Below are 4,093 nucleotides of genomic sequence, written 5' to 3'. Positions count from 1 at the left end.
CCTCAGCCTCCTGAGTAGCTAGGACTACAGATGTGTGCCACTATGCCTACCTAATGTTTTCACTTTTTGTGAAGACAGTGTCTTGCTATGTTCCCCAGGCTGGTCTCAAACTCCTGGCCTCAAGCGATCCTCCTACCTGAGGCTCTCAAAGTGCTAGGATTACAGGTGTGAGCCACCATGCCTGTTTCCAGTTTCTCACTATAATGCAGAATGCTGCTGTGAACATTCTTATACAAGTCTGTCTATATACAGATATTTTCATTTCCCTTGGGCAAATATCTAGGAATGAAATTGTTGGGTCATAGAAGGTGTATGTTTAGTTTTTTAAGAAAGCACCAGACCTTTCCAAAGCAGTTGTACCAGTTTACACCTCTACCAACAATTTATGAGAGCTCTGATTGTTCCACACCCCTGCCAACATTTGTTGCTGCAGTCTTTTTAACGTAGCTATACTGACAGGCACCTAGCAGGTATCTTGTTGTGGTTTTCACCTCAATTCTGATGTAACACTGACACCTTTCCTGTGCTTGCTGGCCATCCCTCTGTTGACAGTGCCTGCTCGTGATGGCTTTTCGGCCACCCCTGCTTCACTCCCTCATTCCGCACTCCTCATCCCTACTATCAGTTTCGAAATAAATTAACTGCTTATGACTCTTTGTCTTGGTTTAACTTTAAGCACATCCAGGCTAAGATATATAGAGGCAGCTGGGAGAGCAAAGAAGGTATACCCTACCCCTAACCTTATCCCCACCCCTGTGAAAAGGGCAAAGAGGATGCTTCTGTACTCTGGTGAAATTTCACTCCTTATCAGTTAATACGAGTGCTTCCATTACATAATGTCTGTAGGAGGGAACCAGAAAACTGTACCTCTGGCTGGGAGTATTCTACATTGATCACATGCAGATACATTTCTACATCCTTTACCATTAAAAAAAAAAAAAAAAAAAAAAAAAACTTATGTCATTTCACTCCTTATTGTCTTTGCAGTAAGAATCACTAAGATGGTCATTCACACCAAGTTCAAACACAAAGAGCACTGATCTGAGAAAGAAGTAGAGAAATGGCTTAGAAAGAAAAATTATTCCTTCATACCTCATGGGTTTCATACAAGACCTAGCATGGCCTCCATATGTTGGGCACCATCTCTTCCTCCTCACGTAGAGTACTCTGAAGCACCTCATCACTCCAGCATACAGGCCCAGGAGGACGAGGTTGAGAGAGAAGCCCCCTCCCCTCCACTTTCTCCTTCAGCCCGCCCTGTCCTCATGTTCAGCACCGGGATCTATGTTTTCCTGCAACAACAACAAAACTTAAAAGTTAGATGCTTCTAGACTTAGATACAGAACTACCACCTTAGATCAGGCATGGTGGCTCACGCCTGTAATACCAGCACTTTGGGAGGCCAAGGCAGGTGGATCACTTGAGGTCAGGAGTTCGAGACCAGCCTGGCCAACATAATGAAACCCCATCTCTACTAACAATACACACACACGCACGCACGCAAAAAATAAAAAATAAAAAAATTAGCCAGGTAATCCCAGCTACTAGGGAGGCTGAGGCAGAAGAATTGCTTGAACCCAGGAGGCGGAGTTTTCAGTGAGCCAAGATTGCGCCACTGGACTCCAGCTTGGGCGACAGAGTGAGACTCCATCTCAAAAAAACAACCACCACCACCAAAAACACAAAAACAAAAACAAAAAACAAAAAGAACTACCACCTTAAAAGGTGCACTGAATTCACATTCAATAATGTAAATACACAGGCATTCAATAACTGTTGGTTGAAAAAATAATGAATGTATAAATGAATGGATGCACATTTCGATAGCAGCACAAGGCAGTATGTGATTTTTATGGCTGCATTGCTCTTCCTGCTTTTCTTACTGCCTGCCTCTGGCTCTGTCCACCCCTTTTAGCTGCTGGCTTCTGAACACCAGCCTCACCCTCCGGTCTATAGTAAACAAGGGTCTCTGGAACTGGTGGACCCAGGTTTCCTGCCAGCACACAAAAGACTCCTACCTGCATTCCTCCTGCTAAACACCTCTCCCCTCCTTATCCCTGTCCCCCAGCACCCAGGAACCATACTATTAGGCAAGTGGTTGGGGTGACAGTGAGACCCTGTCCTCATGGTAAAGGTAAAGATGGTGTCCTTTCAAGTACCAGGCCCTGTCAGTCTCAATCAGCAAGTTCACACAAAACCTAGGTTCCTGTTGGTCTGCCTTCCTCATCCCGAACATGACTGAGGGTCGGGGAAGTACACTTCCTCTTCTCTTTGATTTAAAAAAAAAAAAAAAAATGCATATATATATAACAGAAACATCCACAAAAGCAAACCTTTCTGTTTAATGTGGCTCTCTTTAACATTTCCAGACACAGAGCGCTTGTCCTGAAACACAGGCTACCAGAACCTTTTGCCCCCTCTGCTCTCTTTCTAACCTCTATCTGCCCCTTAGCAAGGCCTAGAGGGTTCAAAGGAAATGAATCTAGATGAAAGGCGATTTCTCTAGTAGTTCAGAATGGGTGGAAGAACTAAAGGGATTAGGGTGGGTGCCCCAAGCAGGGAAAGCTGGACAAAAGGCCACAGGCAGAAGGAAACTGGGCTTAGGAGTGAAGTGGGTCTGGCTGAGAGCCTGGGGGAAAGGGGACTCACTCTGGCAGTGGTGGTGGAGGGAGAAATGCTTTTCCTAGGGTTCCTATGGGGGAGCTCAAGGGAGTTGGAGTGTCAGACATGATACTTAGAGAAGGTTCCACAAAGAAACACCAACAGGGCAACTTTGGGGGTTTTCTCATGCTTCCGTGTGACCTTGTTTATGTGGAAGATTAATACCGTGCTCTTTTTTTCACTGGTATTTAGTAAAAATCCTACTGCTTTCTTGGTTTCTGTTTACTGGAAAACTTGGGCTATACAGGCTTACATTTGCTATCAACTTGGAAGTTTTAGAGGGTATCAATTTACTTTGCTGTACAATATAGAGGTGGGTGGATATTTCTAACGTTTTCAGTTTGTTATCTCTATTAAAACTGTGTCCTTAGAAATGTAACTTGAGAGGCTAGGTGCAGTGGCTCACGCCTGTAATTCCAGCACTTTGTAAGGTCAAGGTGGGTGGATCACTTGAGGTCAGGCACTCAAGACCAGCCTGGCCAACATGGCGAAAATCTGTCTCTACTAAAAATACAAAAGTTAGCCAGGTGAGGTGGCATGTGCTGGTAATCCCAGCTACTCGGGAGGCTGAGGCAGGAGAATCACTTGAACCCAGGAGGCAGAGGTTGCAGAGATGGCACCAGTACACTCCAGCCTGAGTGACAGAGACTCTGTCTCAAAAAAAAAAATATATATATATATATATATATATATATATATAGAGAGAGAGAGAGAGAGAGAGAGAGAAATTGAAGAACTTGGTCTTCTCAGATTCTGAAGACTTTGAAAATTTCTGTCTTCCTAGAAACAGAACCTATGAAAATCTGTGGGTTTGTCTTACGTGGTAATTTGCCCAGGGAACAAGTTACTCATTGATGCGTCTCTTTTTCTAAATAGCACAGGTTCATGCGATACTGTTCTATCAAGTTAGAAGGGTAATATTGGCATTTTGGCTTCCTTTATACGCATGATAGTAAAATAAAAGCATGTCACTCTGCTAGGTTTCTTTCACGCTGCCCATAAACCTTCCTAAATGAAATTGTCAAGTTAATGAGAGATTATGGAATCATTAAGTTCATTATCACATATTTATTCATTTATTAATTTAATAATACTAATATATTAATTTATTTGTATTGTCACTAACACATGTTGATTCATCCATTACAGGGGATTCCACATGTATTTATTAAAGCATTCTGCTAGGTCCCAAGAAGATAAAAAGAATGAGTAGGCATTATCCCAAAGCTAAGAGAAGAGGGCACAACACTGTACCTTCCAGCACCAAGACGGTAGTTGCTGTTGTGTTGTTTTGCTTTAAAATGGCAACAACGGCAACATGTGGCTGTCAGTTTTTTCCATGTTCCCACAGCTGTCCACCACCCTTCACTCCCTCCATTTCTAACTCCACAAATTAGAGCATCCTCAGGTCCTTCAGGTTCTCTCTGTTATC

This window comes from Cebus imitator, unplaced genomic scaffold, assembly GCF_001604975.1.
Source record: "Cebus imitator isolate Cc_AM_T3 unplaced genomic scaffold, Cebus_imitator-1.0 Scaffold50, whole genome shotgun sequence".
Classification (NCBI taxonomy): Eukaryota; Metazoa; Chordata; class Mammalia; order Primates; family Cebidae; genus Cebus; species Cebus imitator.
This window is presented reverse-complemented; position numbering follows the sequence as displayed.